We start from the raw sequence: 17,984 nt of genomic DNA, 5'->3' as shown, positions 1-17,984 counted from the left end.
TGGCTTGCGATTCATCATCGATGTTGCATCACAAACATGATGACTGTGAGCTCCATCACTAATCTCATGTTGTTCATCATTACGAATACAGGTCTATCATAAGGCTTTCATCAAACAGTCGATCGGCACCTGCAGTCCTTGCATGACTCAGAGATTCTCCCACTTGAAAGCTACAAATGCATCCACTATCATAAGATTGATCTATGGAGCACCATACATGGGGTTATTGCTCGAATCATTGTTAGATGCCATCAAACCAAGGAAAAGCCTTAACTCTAATACCAACTGATACATGAAAGAGTGTGAAAAAGTGAAAATAAAGATCATTATCTTCCTCAAGTGATTAAAACCTTGAATCCACAAAGAGATTCCTTGAGACTATAAGAAGAGAAATTTTGGATAAATTTTTATTGAATAATGTATAATGTATTTGATTTCTCAATTACACTACTAATAAAGAAAGCAAAACCTTAATTTGAAGTTACCTAAAATAGTAAAATTCTTCTAAAGCCTAATATCCTAATTCTAGCAAAACTCTTATAAAGCCCAATTTTTTAATTCTAGCAAAACTCTTCTAAAGCTTAATTTGTCAAAAATAGAAAGTCTAGATAAATCTTACTAGAATATTCTCAACCTAATTACGAGCAATATGTAAAAAGATGTGAATTCCTAAAGCTAAAAAAATGAAAATAAAATTTTCTAAAAATAGTAATTTTTTAAAAATCGTAGTGATAGATCGGGGATTGCATTTTCTGCTGAAATGGATGAATTCGGTCGGCGTAGTAGGTTGGTTGACGATGTCCGAAGCAAAAGTTATAGTTGATTTACGGTACATACTTTAAATGACAATTTCTCTTCATTCGGAATGAATTTCTTCGAACCGAACGCACCTGAGACCCAATTACATCATACCCTACATAGGACCGGGCTCAAATTTGATGGACTATTTCCACTTTCGTTTGGGATTCTTTTGATCCAACCATGTAAAGAATACATCTGTATCATGTCCTACATCATATCATTAGTGTGTAGTTCATACATTTCAAGTCTCAATCTAGTCCATCAAAATCACGGGTCCCAACATAAAATGGGCTGCCGACAAGAAAATAATAACGCCCACCTATATAATTAACAATATCTTAATGATCAATCTCGTCCTAAACTAGGATCAATAGCTTTTTTATGATGTCCCCCATGATGCATTTTAATATTTTTAACACGGGGACGGATTGTAATTAACAAATGAATCATGAAAAGTGGGTAGTGCCATCATGCGCCTCTGGGGAAAAAAACACTAGATTTGTGGTGATGTTAGAACCACATCCGGCACGGTACGGCCTCCCAAAAGAGAGAAGCATGGAAAAGGAAATCGCTATCCGTCCGTCGAGTGTGGACAGAAATCATCCATACTCTCCATCATTTGCATGCACACTTCTAAGTTAGAAGTTAATTTGAACATTCTTGCTAAGTCCACATGCATGTGTACAAGAACTACCATCTATATTTGTGCAATCCCAGCCGTCCATCAGGTGGTCTGACCGTGTAGATGTTCTCAACGAAAATGAATCAGGCCCGTTCAGTAGGTTTGGCTACAATGTTTGAAATAGTTGGATGGGTAAGAAAACTTAAACCACATTTTTTTCAGGCATAAATTCGTTTTGTAAGCTGTGGCCCACTTACAGTGGACGGACCTGATTCTTGGGCCAGATCATCTGTCATTTTGGCACGTGTGGCATGTACTTGAGTTAGTCATATCGGTTTCGGTTGAAGTGGGACCAAAACAAGCAAACAGAACAACAGAGACATGATGGCACTAGTGCAGTAAACAGCTATTTAAGAGAAATGCTCGCAGCCAACTGGTTGGACAGTAAGTTACTGTCCACCCGATGCATTGCTTCCAACCTATCATGTTCTTGCAGCATCCACCCCGTTCAATAGATTGACCCCACCATGAGGATCATCTTATACAAAATTCAGCCCTATCCACTCATCAGGTGGGCCACACCATGGGAAATAATGTTTAGCTACTGATCAATAACAAAATACAAATGTGGCCTGCCTAATGAGTGGATGGGGCTGATTTTTGTACAAAATGATCCTCATGGTGGTGGATAATCTATTGTACGGGTTGGATGTCACAATCAAATGATATGTTGATAGTTATCCAAACATTTTCAATATTTGAAACCATGATCAATATTTTAAAAGATTACCTTACAATATTAATAATTTATTTTTTGTTTCGCAAATTATAAATTTTCATAATGTAGTTTTATGGTTTGACCACATTATGAAAAGCTGTAATTTGCTAAACAAAAAAATTAATTATTAATATTGTAAGCTGATATTTCAAAATACTTCTTATTGTTTTAAATATACGAAATCTTCTAATAATTTTCAACATATCATTTGAATGTGACATCCAACCCGTACAATAGGTTGTCCACCACCATGAAAATCATCTTATGCAAAAATCAGCCTCATCCACTCATCAGGTGGGTCACACCATAAGAAATAATGTTTATCTGCTGATCAATAACAAAATACAAACCTGGTCTACCTGATGAGTGGATGGGGTTGATTTTTGCATAAGATGATCCTCATGGTGGTGGACAACCTATTGTACGGGTTGGATGTCACACTCAAATGACATGTTAAAAATTATCTGAACATTTTCGATATTCAAAATCATGATTAGTATTTTGAAATATCAGCTTATAATATTAATAATTTATTTTTTGTTTCACAAATTACAACTTTTCATAATGTAGTGTCTCTAGTTTACAGTATGAAATTATTCGAATTTCATACTTACATGACTAATATGCAGCGTGCATCGCGGCTCGTGGCCGACATGTAGCCTGATGCCAATGTGGACAGTTTACTCATCCAATGGCCAGTTTTTTTATTTTAGAAGAGCTCATCATTGGCATCATAAGTGTGCATGTCGTAGTTACTTAGCCATGATTGATTGCCACTAAATGTCCGATTAAAAAAAAAAGGATTGTCCCATCGGACCGCGTTTATCGCGGGCCATCCGATGACAGTGCCTAGTAGATGGACCTAGATTTACCGATCGTATGGCCATGTGTATGTTTATGAGCAGCAATGATCGGAAAGTGACTAATAATGATGAATCACAAGCCGCTAATCTGATAGTTGAGATTCTTCTCTTGTGGCCCATTAAAATGGGCCCACTAGATGGATGGTCTAGATCAATGTACATTGTCAAGTATAGAAGAGAGTGGAGAGAATGGATGGTGTTCCATACATACTCAAATGGACTGAAAATTGAAGCAAAAAAAAAAACTCAAAGAGAGAGAGAGAGAGAGAGAGAGAGAGAGAGAGAGAGAGAGGATGAAAATGAAAGGAAAAGGGTGATGTGTTGTGTCGTCTGGGATTGATGGAGAAAAGTGCGGAGTAAGTTGCCGAAAGCCTAAGCAATGTGACATGGATGCCACCATTTTGTGGCCACCCCACTTAGCTTTATCTCTCTCTCTCTCTCTCTCTCTCTCTCTCTCTCTCTCTACTTCTTTTATTTTTATTTTTATTTTTATTTTTTTTGAATCCAGTGCAATTCCTTTGTTTTTTATAATGAATGCCATGAAGAATTATGAAGTGCTGTCACAACAAATGCATGATGATGTGTGATGGATGGTGGATGATCTTTGATGAATCCAAGTTGGTGGGGCCCATTATTTTGGTGGACCTTTTTGTCAAATCACAAGGCACGGTTTCCATTCACGAGATTTTCCATATATGGGTGAGGATTACTCTTTATAGTAAGGTGAGGAGACCATTTCAGAAGGAGGGAGGTTCCTTTGCCACATGAAAATAAGGTTCAAACAAAGGTCTTGTTTTTGCTTGCCTTTGTCACATTGTATGTGTGCGTGCTAACACATATATGTTAGCTAATAGGAAACTGCGGAAATCAGGGGGACAGAGACAGGTCTAAGAGAATCAGCTGAAGAATGGAGGGTTGAAATGAGTGATTGACGTGGGTGGGCCATTGTGGATGATTGGAAAACGTACATCGAGACACATGTGATCCACTATGTTGGGGTCCTAGGTTTGAGCTTGTACCTGTTTTTGCAACCATGGGCAATGTATGTGATTCCAGTGTGGCCCGAATGTGTGGCCCATCTGAGACTTGCCTTTGGAGATGACTCGGCTGTTGTGGGCTGGGTCTAATTTTTTGGACCTGTTTAGAAATCCAAGTTAGGCTTTTTTGGGTCTGGGTCTAATTTTTTGGACCTGTTTAGAAATCCAAGTTAGGCTTTTTTGGGTCTGGGTCTAATTTTTTGGAACTATTTAGAAATTCAGGTTAGGCTCAGGCCCATTATTTTGGACCCGTTTAAAATATTGGTCGCCCTGGTTGGTTCGGGTCCATTTGGCATAAAGACAAATAACAGCCTCCCTTGTGTGTTTTAACAAATAACAACTAGTTTTTTTTTTTTTAAAGATCAAATATGATTACTCTGTTGTTAATTTTTAGGGTGGAAAAACTAACTATGGTTGTGTTGGCAATTTATTGAAAAATGACAATATTATCCTTCTCCTAAATCTCCAGCACCTCGAGCCTAATCTTGCCTTTCTTCTCTCTTCTCCCAAGCTTCAACTCAAACCCTACCCTCTCCCATGCAAGTGGTAAAAATATCTTTTTATGTGGGCAAGAAGCCAATTATAGTTAATCTAAAATGCATGGTTGTATGACGTTATGCTAATGAAGGTGTTATCTTTCTTTAAGCCATAGGAGAGGGTGTTATATGTAAAAATAAATAAAATAAAATAAAATAAAATAACTCCATTATATATATTATCTCACAAATCTATATTTTATCTAAGTTTCTCCTAGGAGTAGCGTTAATTCAATAGCTTTAATTCTTAGATATAGTTTTTAGTTATAATCCAAATTTACGATCATATGCTTGATTTGTCTTTTATTCACTATGAAGCAGTTCTTTCAAGAGATGCATTCTTGCAGTCGCTCATAATGATTAATTATGAGTTTTTCCTTTTGTCTAATTGCACTGATATACTAAAAGGTCCTTTCATATGAAACGCAAAACACAACCTACTTTTAGAGGAAGAACCCCACTGTAACGCCTCAACTTTTTAGGACCCGAGTATATGACTCGTTTCCCAAAAACCCTTGTGTTAACCTTAAAGGATGGTCAGGTTCGAGTATATATATTTTTTCAATTATCAGAGTAAGAAGATGAGCGTAGAATGGACAAATCATACATAATGGAAAATTTCATTTACGTTTAGGATGTACAAGAGGTTGTCCATAATGACTTATACAAACCAATGTCTCGATATAACAAATACAAGAATTCACATAATTTAATACATGAAATAACAGAAGAATGTAAACATAAGTAGCAAGACCATGCAGCTCCTCTTAGCAATACGGCCGTACATCCCTGGCACTTGTACCTGGCTTCTCATCAGTCTGAACCTGAAAATCACTTAAGCCACCTGTGCTATCTGTACGGTTATATATTTAATGGATGAGTAGCCAACTCAATATGAATTCCCCTCAAGATTACACACCGCCGCATCAGATAAGAATAGTTATAAAACAATGCATACAAAACAATACATAATGTAGGTCTTATTAGATGCATGGATGCGTGAACACAATCATCGCCCCGAGGATGCTCATCTATGCGGACAGTGGGCTCGTCACCCATGCATCATCGACCTGGGAAAAACATCCAGATGGTCTGTGCCCCAGGAAAAACATCCAGTCAGGCAAATACGTACATCACGTACTATATCAATAGATGCCGGTCTGTGTCATGTATGCATGATTAGCCAACCCGTTATTAGTCCAATTACAACCAGCCATTTAAATAAGCTCAAAGGTCACTACAGGGGCTTGTCACGAGCGTAGGTCGATAGCTTGTGCATATGTCCTATACTACCATCCTCAGCTCATGAGACTACCATCTTAGGATGTTTAATGGAAACCCGTCAACTAGTGGCCAATCATATTACAGTATATGGGGCTTACCATTGCATGGTTGCATAGTATAAAACATCAACCCCATATAGGAAAAATACTAAAACGAAGACACGTAGGGCCAATATCAAAGCAAGCCACATAGGGCGAGTATCAAAATAAGTCATATATAGGGCGAGTATTAAAATAAGCCACATAGGGCGAGTATCAAAATACATGCGTTAAAAGACCATCTTTAAAAACCATTGGACACATCAACACTAAATGGTAGGCCCACATCATTGATCAATTTAAACCACCACTCCATAACCACTAAGCCGAAGGTCCATCTCAATCACAACCAGTCAGGTTACATCCCAAGTATGGGTGTACATTTATAAGTGGGGGTTTCCCATTGATGTACCAATTTAAGTTCCACAAACAATCCACAAGTAATTCATAAGCATGAGAACATGTGCAGGATAGATATCAGGCATGTAATCTAACAATTCAATTCCAACACTTAGCACATGTGACTATGAGATAAAGATATCAATTATAAACTGAGATATAAATAAAAACTATCACTTAAGCTAATGGAAAAATGGAAAGCTCAAGGGGAAGAAATCATCACCTTATACTTAAATCGCCAACTAATGTTGTTAGGAAGCGCGTGTACCCTTAGAATCGAATCCTACCATGAATGGTGAAGTTGTACGTGAGATCAATGTTCCGCAAAGTTTTCATGATCTAGATTAATATAACCTAGGGCTTGGATTACTTAGGTTTTCATCCTAGAGTTTAGTTCTAACCTTAGATCCTAGGATTTGGATCATAAATTATTTTTAATATTATTATTACCATTAAAACTGTACAACGGATCAAATAATATTCATGATGGGAGTATTAATCCATCAATATTAATAATAGTGTTTCATAAGTTCATCTTTAGATATACCAACATTATCCAATCTTCTTATAATGATTAATATTCTATTTAAACAATACAAGTAATAGCAATAGAATATTTACCAATGATAATATGATAAGGGCTACTACTAAAAGTTAAGTATTACACTAATTTCATAAGGGAAATGATAAATACTTTCTAATGCTATTAGTTATAACTATCAATAACGAATCTAGTCATGATAATAGTTACCATGACCTACCATGAATTATGAAATTCTATAATTAGGCCGAACCTAACACATTATCTATGTTTAAGGTGCTGTCTTAGGGTTTAGATTACTTAGGTCTAAGATTTTATCCTAGAGTTTAGGTCTAGGCTAGATTTTTTTAGGATTTTAAGGTAGAGTTTAAGGCTTCATCTTAGGATTTAGTTTTAGGTTTAGATTTGGGATTTTAGTGCTAATTGATGTACATTCGATCGTAATGCTAGTAATACTAATAATCTCAAAACAATTGTCAGTATTACGAATAAACTTAATACTAACAATCATTGTGATGAGAATTCATGGTATGCTCTAATATCAATGATAACGTCTAATGATGACAAAAACAAAACACTAATAGCTAATAATTAATGAGAACTTTGTTTTTTTATGTAATATTAATATTAACATAGATAATTTATTCATTCCTAATATACATAATCCTAATGATAATGGAAATGACAACAATGAAAATTTTTAATTGGAAAAATTTAAATCTGAAAGGAAAACATGGACTCAACTCGTTGGCTCGGTTCAAGTCGAGTTGACTCAGCTCAAGCACAACCACCAACACCTCTTCTTCTCTCTTTCTTTTCCTCTCCTCCTCCTTTTCTTTCTCTCTTCTTTCTACCTTACTGGGATGTCCAGCAATAAGCCTGGATTGACTCACCCAACTCAAATCGGCTGGACTCGGTCCTCCCAGTAGAATTTCGGTGACCCGCGATCTTTTATCGACAGTTGCGCGCGACCCGAGTTATATCCCGTATTCCAGAGTCGGCTCGATCCGAAACTTGTACCTTAGCCACCGCGCCGTTGCTGCGGTTCTGATGTCGCGTGTCGCGCGCTAAGGCGATACCCAGGTCAGGAGATGTGGGCCTGCGTTCAGTTGGAGAAAACACCGCGCATTTGTAAAATCATAAGAGAATCTCTACAACCTTTCAAATCAATCCCATCAATCATGTTAATGTCAAGTACACCTACCCATCACACCCCATCACTCACCCATCTCTCTCTCTCTTACACCTCTCTCTCTCATCTCTCTCTCTCTTTCCCCAAGCAACTCCAACGTCCAAGCCTTCCAAGAGAGAGGTGGGTGTGGCTCACTCCCTACCCCCCCTCAATCCTCATCATCCAACCCTTAAATCATCATCTCCACCGTTGAAGGAGCTTCTTAGGAGCCATGGAGCACTATGGAGGAAGAAGAAGGAAAGGTGGGTGATTTACCATCAATTTTGTGATTTGAGGGCCCACATGTGGTGGGACCCATCTTGATGTATGCTTTGTATTTAGCGAGGGCCCATAGTGGCGGGGTCCCTCCCCTTCATCCCTCTCTCTCTCCTTTTTGATGATGTGGGCCCCACCAATCTATGTGTTATATCTACTCCGTCCATCTGTCCATCTGACAGTGTGGCCCACCATACGCATGGGATATCCACACCGTCCACTGTTGGAACGGTGGGAATACCACCTGGACGTTGGACAAGTAGGCCGGCAGCATGGAGCTGCTACTGTATAGACGTTAGCTAGTTCTGGGGTCTGATCCTAAGGCAATGTTATACCCCTACTTGATGTATGTGTTACATCCAAACCGTCCATCCATTTGGCAAGCTCATCTTGAGGCTTGGGCCAAAAAATGAAGTGGATCTAATGATCAGGTGGGCCACACTGCAGAAAACAGTGTAGAGAGTGAACGTCCACTGTTGAAACCGTAGAACCCACCTGCTGCTAGGAGCAGATTGGCTGGTCTACCACACCAGCAATGTGGTTGGTGCATTGACGTCACCCAACTCTGACAGCCCCACCACGTCTGGTATATCATCCAGACCGTACATCTGGACGGTGGCTTGGTTACACACCAGCTATATAGCTGATGATGTCAGCTAGCCCTGTGGGCCCCTCGTGATGTATATGTTGTATCCCAGCCGTCCATCTGGATGGTGAGCCACAACATGTTGTATGTGTGTAACCATACCGTCCGTACATCTGACGTGGGCCCATTTGATGGACGTGTGTACCCACACCGTCATCCATTGTAACAGATTCAATCTCAGGTGGAAACCACCTTATATACACCGTTCATTTATTGGAACGTCAGTAACAAGGCCTGTGATCACGAGGTATTGTTATATCCAACCATACATCACACGTATGGTCCACCCATGTGGGACCCACATTGATGTAATTGCATCTGCACCGTCCCGTTGGACGGTGCTATGTGCAGGCCACCATGATGTACGTCTCACAGGGACCACCTTAATGTATTTTATTTATCCTAGCCATCCAGTGGACTGGACGGTGGGACCTACTTAATATATGTATTATACATACCGTCCATCCATTTTTGCATATGGTAAGGGACCCACCCACACATGTGACACGTGTGGGGTGGGACCCCTTGTTGAATGCATTTAATCTACACTGTCCGTTGTGGACGGTGGGTCAGTACTGAAACGTCAGCAAGATAAGTGGATCTGACTGTGGAGCTTCTATTCCATCCACATCGCCATTCCATGTGGGACCCACACGTGTTGTATGTGTCTTATATCTACACTGTCCGATGATCCAGACAGTAGGGACCACCTGGACGTATGGATCCACGTCGTCCACCTGTTCTGCTCTCATGCCGTCCATCTGATTTACATCCAGCCGTCCAATTAGGTGGGACTGCTGGTTGAGTTTAATCCTTACCGAACACACCATGGAATAATGGGACCCACGCAGCTGGCAACTACTGCGATATCAGCCAACTACTGCGATATCAGCAAGTTCTGTGGGTCCCATGCATGATGTATGTATTGTTGATCTACACTATCCGCATGCATGGACCCCACCATGAGGAATGGGTTTTATCCAAGCCGTCCCACTGTAGGACCCCACCTTGATGCATGTATCATATTCACACCCCCTATCTGTGCTGGACGCACGATGTATGTGCTCCATCCACCACCATCCACAGGGATGGTGGGGCCCTGACTTGACGTATGTTTTATACTTACTCCGTCCATCTATGCTGGGCTGTTTGGATGGTGTTGTGCCGCCCCACCGCGATGCATTTGTTCATCCACACCGTTCAGATGATCTAGACGGTGCTGGATGTATTTGGACGGTGATGAGGACTCCACCATGATATTTGTATTTCATATCCACGCTATCTACCCATTTTGATGGCGCGGGGTCCACTTGTTGCATGTGTTGGGTCCACCTACACCGTACAGATCCACCATGTTGTGTGTGTTTCATCTATGCCATCCACTTGTGCGGCCCACCGCAATGTATGTTGTACCCCCACCTATTTTGTATATGAGGGCCATTAGTGCGGCCCATTGATGCGGCCCACTTGTTGTGTTTGAGGCCCATGGGTTGTGGCCCATATGATGTATCTGAGGCCCATGTGCAGGGCCCACCTTTGTGTATATGTGGCCCTTGAGTAAGGCCCATTGTGTTATATATTAGGCCTTTGTATGAGGCCGTGGGCCCATTATATGTTTGGTTGTATGTGGGCCACTGCTTGGGAGTAATGTTGGTTAGATGTCCACATTGATGGGCAATGATGGTTAGATGTCCTCATTATGACCTTCCCTTAGGTCTTGTTAAGCCCATTCTTACCGACTCCGATTGCCGTGACCGATTTGCTGATTCTGATTATCGATGATTTCGATTGTTGTGACCGACTACCGACTCCGATTGTCGTGACCAATTTGTCGATTTTGATTATCAATCGATTCCAATTGTTGTGACCGATTACCGACTCCGATTGCCGTGACCGATTTGCCGATTCTAATTATCGATGATTCCGATTGTTGTGACCAATTACTGCCTCCGATTACCGTGACCGATTTATCAATTTTGATTATCGATCGATTCCAATTGTTGTGACCAATTACCGACTCTGATTGCCGTGAGTGATTTATCGATCCTGATTATCGATCAATTCCGATTTTCGTGACCGATTACCGACTCCGATTGCCGTGACCGATTTGTCGATTCTGATTATCGATCGATCCGATTGTCGTGACTGATTTACAGATTCTGATTGTCGATTGATTCCGATTGTCGTGGCCGATTGCCGATTCCGATTGACATGACTCGTTTGTCGACTCTGATTATCGATTGATCCCGATTATCGTGGCCGATTGCCAATTCCAATTGACGTGACCGAATTACTGAATCTGATTATCAATTGATCACGATTGTCATGGCCGATTGCCGATTCCGATTGACGTGAGCGATTTGCTGATTCTGATTATCGATTAATCCCGATTGTCGAGGCCAAGTATCGAGGCCAACTCCGATTGTCTAGGCCGAGTTTAAGTGTTGATTTCGATTGTCGAGGCCGATTGTCGAGACCTATATGGTGTATATACGACTCGTAGTTGAGGGCCGTTGTGATGTATAATTGGCACGTGTTTTAAGCCTAATGTGATGAATATGAGGTCTATGTGATAAGGCCCATTGTGATGCATTTGAGGGTCAGGCGATGGAGCCCATTGTGATGCGTATTAAGCTCTCGAGTGAGGCCCATGGTGTTGTATATTAGGCCCTTTGTGAGGCCATGGGTCCACTATATGTTAGGCTCTATGTGGGCCACTCCTTAGGGGTAATGTTGGTTAAATGTCTACATTGTCAAGGCCGATTGTTGATGCCGATTGTCGGTGCTATTTATTGATACTGATTATGAGTATGTGACATCATAGCATCACGATACATGCTCATACGCATCATATGCATGTTTGTTATGAGGTATGGTTGACCATTGCATATGACATTGGACATGTTGTTATGAGACTCCCTGATAGGCGGAGATTTTCTCACATGAGTACACGGTATGCGCAGGATTGATGCATGACTGGATTGTATGATTCCTGCATCTTGCATTGTGTGTTGTGATTACTGTACGCCCTAGCGACATCAGGGTCGTAGCTTCCACGGGTATTTCGTGGATGGTCAGGTGGGACACCGAAAATCTATTCTATATGGGGTGCTATAGATATCCCTGGGTGGAAGTCCCTAAACCCTCTTAGTTCCAGAGGTTGCTCCAACGTCTAGACCGAGTGGATGCATGAGCGCATGAGGGCCGTATACCGTTAGGCCGCGTCTCCCATTGTGTCGTGGTCGGTTAGAAGGGGGTACGGCCTTACCTGCCCGAGAGGAGAGGGCAATGCTAGGCTGAGTCTGACCAGCTCGAGAAATGGGTCCGCTATCAACGAGCCGGGCCCGATATTGGCAGGCAGATAGTGAGGTCTCTTCCACTCACCTTGTTGCGCGCGATGAGGCGGCAATCTGGTTTGGAGTGTAATAGACGCCGGTGATTTTTCAGAGAGGAACCATACTGATATGTGGACTTATTGAGCAGAAATTGCATATTCATTCATTTATTCATTCACTATCCACTCGGGCTGGTGGTGCGTAACTATTTGTTACGTGTACCTTCGCATGGCCAGGATTTCGGTTGGGCGTGCAACTAACCTGAGACCAGGAGTTTACCACATTAAGTCTGACTATCCAAATTTAGTTATGGGACTGGTTTGGATAGAAGTCCCTTGTGATGGACCCCGTAGCCTGCGATACTACATACTATCATCCCGACCTCACAATCCAACTTGGTCATTTCATTACATCGCATATTACATCCACATACATATGGCATTTTGGGTTATGTTTTCTATACTTATATGACCTAGATAGATTTAACAGGATTTACATATTGTATTGTATCCTCGGCATCTGATATTTAGCTCTTTATGACTCCTCATTTGCATAGCTGTTTTATATTGCGTATTCTAATATTGATTGACTTATGATCTTGTCAGTATTTCTGTTTACTCTGATAATTCCTGCTCTTGTTAGTATTTCTGTTTACTTTGATAATTCATGATTTTGTGAGTATTTCTGCTTATTCTGATATTGTACGGTTTATGGATACCAGTATTTTCGGTATTGTATGATGATGGCATTGTATTGAATACTTGGCACTAACGTTGTGCACATACTTTCACCACCCTCTAAGCTTTCTATAAGCTTATGCATGATAGATGCGTGCAGGTGGCATTAAGTTGCAGCAGCATTAAGCTTGGAGCATGCAGTTGTCTTCTGAAGCTTTGATTTCGATATATGTATTTCCCTTTCAGCATTGTATTTAAATGATTATATTAGTAGATATGTGATGATGATGTTGCCTCTATGATTTGGGTATACTTGTGGTTATGCTTATTATGAGGTAAATATACACTGAAAAATCCTCCTTGTAGGATCTCAGGATCGGAATCTGGCGTATAGACACTGGGAACCGAGAATGAGGTATTACGGAGGCTATTGGCACCGGATTCGACGATCGGAGTTCTTGTAAGTCTGATCTCCGAGTTTGGGGCGTGACAATGAGCTTGGATAGACTCAGCCAACTCAAATTGGCTGGACTCAGTTCCAGCTGAGTCAACTCAGTCACCAACCCGATCTCCCTCTTTCCCTTCTGGTTCTCTTTTCCCTTCACTCCTCTTCTCCTACTGAACCAACGGAGCCAGGGGTTGATCCAAACCAAGCCCAACATGGCTGATCATACCCAGCAACTCGGACAGTTGCACCATTGACTCGGTTGGGCCAAGTTTGGTGCAGCACGTTCACCCACTCTCTCTCTCTCTGTTTTTCTTCTCCCACTTCCCACTTCTTTGCTTCTCTCTCTAGGCTTCCATGAAGTCTGGACTCGACCACAGCTATAGCAGAACGTGGCCCACGACATTTGGGTTTGACCCAAACGTGGCCCGGTCCAGTTTACTGGGTAGCAACTTAGCCTGACTCGCACCACGGATGGGAGTGCAGCAATGCACCTACCCATCACCTCTCTCAGTCACTCCTCGTATGCTTTTCAGAACCAAGGCTGCTGGCCACCCCAACTCAACCAAGTTTTGAGCTAGCTCAGGCCGCTGGTGTGGTGTGGCACTAACTCGATCGAGGAAGAAGGTATGGGCATCAATGGCGAATTGTAAATGGCAGCCTCTCCCTCCAATCTACTCCTTTCAGATGATTCATGTGGGTCTTAGAAAGCTCCCAGACAGACATTCTCAGAGCTTGGAGGGGATTAGGGTGGTGGGTTCGAAGGTAAAGGATGGTGGCTAGTTTTCAAGTTACGGCAAGGGCGTGGAAGAGAGACTCGTTGCAGCTCCATCCGTTGGACTTAAATAGAGCCCTAAGCTCTCTTAGGGCCGTCGGATCGTCAATGGGTATCCTAGATTTATTCTGGTATAAACTGCCTCCCAAAAGGGTGGGCAAGAACCAAAACCGGTCATGATTTCATTTGGAAAGCCCCAAACCATGTTGCTTAGGTGGAGGGCTGAGATTTTCCATCAGTTGGACGGCTGAGATGGAAGGGAGCATGCGTCAGCAGATTCCAAGCTAAGGCGCTGACGGTTTCCACTTTCGGAAGAAAATAGCCGCGCACACTCTTTGCTTGAGCTGTGATTTGTGATTCCGCGCACGTGCTTCAACACGTGAAAAGGTTGGGGTTCGGTCGAATTTTTCTCCCAATCCTGATGAGTGGTCTAAATCACCTAGATGGTTGATCCTAGTGGCCCACATCTCATCCAAACGAACGTCGTTCGTTTAAATCTGCCTCGGGCGGGAAATCTCAATGTTTTGAGATTTGTTTTGCGGGTCAAAGCTAATTTGACCAGTCTGGCGATCTGGTGCGCGTCCTGTACGCTAGCTAAGGTGCAAATGCACCTCTATGTGGGGTCCTTCATGATGTTTGTGAGAGATCCAGTCCGTCCATGATGTTCCATGGCCCAACTAAGTCCTCTTGATCGAAGATGTGGTAGATCCGATGCTTAGGTTCGCCATACTAACGACACTAGGGTCCTTTGGTGCCGATTACATCGATCCATTGGTCGGATTGATTCCATTCCGGGTATCAACGGTCAAAAAGGTCCTACGGGATCATTTGTACATCTAAGTGCACCATCATATATCACTATTTAAATAATCTTATTAATTTCTAATTACATTACTATAAATTACATCGTCTTCATTTTACATGTGCATGAAAATTTCTAATTGTGTTGCGGGTCCCACTCTGGTCTTAACCCATCCATTGATCTTGACCCATCTATATCCACAGGTCCTAGGGATTGCTCATGTGGGAATTTATGGTAATCTCGATGATTAGACAATTCACTGGTGATGATCGCGTGATGAATTGGTGGAATAATGGTTGTGGACTATACTTTTAGACCCTGGTATTTTAATTATGGATTCTCGTCGATCCGATGGCCATATTGCATTCAATTATGACCACCAACGGTTAGCGAGGCTTCTAGCCTTGCCCAGCTGGCATCTTAAAGGTTGTTTAAGTGATCAGACGGCTAGATTGTATGATCATGTGAAGGATTGACCATTTGGGCATTATGGATACGATGAACAGTGGATCTTGTGATCCATAGCTTTAAATCTATGATGGTCGGTTAGATTCATTTATTAATGGAATTGGGATTCTAAAAAAATAGGTCTCTCTAGCGAGGTGATGGTTCATCTTGAGTAATAACAGATGGATCGCTTTGATCTATAGGTGGGGATTTCTTTCAACCGTCAGATTTTGACTGGAATACGTGTGAACATTCACTCGAACTAGGTTTGTACTTATACTAAGTAGGGTTACTTGGTAGCACTTGAGTACCAAAAGTCCGGGGTGTTACACCCACCCTTCGAGTATCACCTGATCATTACAAAATTTTGCAGGTGGTTAAATAAGTGATCGATCTTCTCAAACTCTGGTCATATACGTTCGTATTGGACATATCTGCTTATTTTGGTATTTGGGTTCAAATTTGCTTGGGTTGTGTTGAGGGTCGAATATTGCATATCAGACCCCAGTTATTGCCAGGATTTACAATCATAGTACTGTTCATCGGCCTGATTTAATCATGTTTGTGATGCAGGGCGTATTCATGAGCCCGGACTGGGAAAGGGTACTAAAAGCATGGATTTAACAGTCTGAAGTCACCAAAGCAAGCGACGGACCCTAGGAGACCAAGATTGACAGATTTGCACCCCAGGGATCCAAGAAAATCGAGGAATTGAAGCTCAAAGGGGCTGAAAAGTGTCCAGAATGCAAGATCATAGGGTTCCCACCATCTGATCAGTTCGAAACTCCATACGTGGCCTGAGGACCATAAATGAACCGTACACGTAAAATTTCATCCACTGGATCGCTGTGGAAGTGGCCCAACGGACATTTCAGCCCACAATTTACTGATCTGGGGCCCACCTGATCTCTGGATACGCCTCATCTTCGGTCTCGACGCCTTAAATCATGTGAAGAACCAGATGGACGGAGGAGATTTTGTACATACACCAGGATGGACCCCATGTGCATTGCATGTGTACAGTCTGCAAGTGCACCAGCCGTGCACCCGTGCACTCAAAGTCGGTCAGCAGGCGCTGACCGACAGAATTCAAATTTTCCAAAAAAAAAATGCAAACAGCGTTAACGCCGTTCGTCCGTCGGTTCTGCTTGTGGGCCCCACTAGACGCCCGGAGTGATGATCAGAGCCGTCCATTCGTTCCAAGGGTTAGCCAAAACCGACGCCTAGGTTTCCTTTCTCCTTCATGCAAGCATACGGGTGAAGATCTTAACCGCACGCAGGTATGGACGGTGGGAACAAAGATCGCATGGGCCACACCGAATCCAACATGAAGCCAGCCATTTCTTACTGTTTTTTCGATGTGATTACAATGGACGGAGTGGATTTCAGAGAAACTGAAAGGATTTGGGTCCCACCAACAGCCAGCGCAAGAAGCGCTGGCTCTGTTTCGCAGACCGCAAAATTCAGATGCTGTGGGCCCCTGTGTTCTTCTGATCACCGTCGGATTGATGATCCAGACCATCCACATGCTTCAACAGATGGCCATAGCCCTAGCCAAGGTGTCAGAATCAACAAATATGTTGATTTCGCGCCGCAAAATCAAACCAAACGGAGGCTGTTTTGCTGCGAAAAACAGGGACGTGCGTTCCTGGCTGCGAAAAGACTGTTTCCGCAACCTATTGGGACTCCACAGCAGCTCTCGGAGGAGGCTTTTCATCCTTAAAAAGGGGGAGTTGTGACTGGAAAGAGGGGGGGAAAACGTGAAGGTGCGGGAGAGAGTACAGAGAGGTTGGCTGCTGGCTCGGTTTTGGTTTTTGAACGTGGGGAGGAAAACGGTTTCAAGCTGCTGGACGTGGCTGGAGAAAGAACTGCACGGGAAAGAGAGGTTGGCTGCTGGCAGCGTCGCTTGGGCTGGACCTGGACCTGGTTTTTCTTGTCTCTTTCTTTTCTCCTTCTTCTGTTTTTGGATTTAGCCTAATCATGCTTGGCTAAACCTCTTAGCTAGGGCTAAGAGGTGAAGCCTGTAGTGAGATGGGAGATTTTACTGTGTGCCTTTAATTCATAAACTGAATTTGATATAGTTGATTATTAAAGGAATATTTTTCTTAGTCTTTTATGGTCTGTTGTGACTGAAATTACAATGGGTTTGCAATGGCTTTGAGTATTTCTTTTCCCTTTTTATGTTTATGAAGTCAGGAACCCCTATTGTTCATCATTGTCCCATGGGCATGGTAGGATGACAGTACCCTTCCTGATGTTGGTTGGTTGGTAATTAGTTTAATTCTGTTGTTTACTTTGTCTCCTGGGCATGGCTTGGTGATGGAATCCATTCTAATTCATATACCTTTCACCTCTTGAAAACTATATCAAAGGAAGTCTAGTTAAATTCCATGATTTCTGAAGCAGGCATAATTTCTCCCTGATCTCTACAAGTGGATCCTCTGAATCCCTAGTTTCTTCCTCTGAATTCCTTAAAGTTTTAGATAATTATTCCACAATTATTCCTTAAAC

This window comes from Magnolia sinica, chromosome 8, assembly GCF_029962835.1.
Source record: "Magnolia sinica isolate HGM2019 chromosome 8, MsV1, whole genome shotgun sequence".
Classification (NCBI taxonomy): domain Eukaryota; kingdom Viridiplantae; phylum Streptophyta; class Magnoliopsida; order Magnoliales; family Magnoliaceae; genus Magnolia; species Magnolia sinica.
This window is presented reverse-complemented; position numbering follows the sequence as displayed.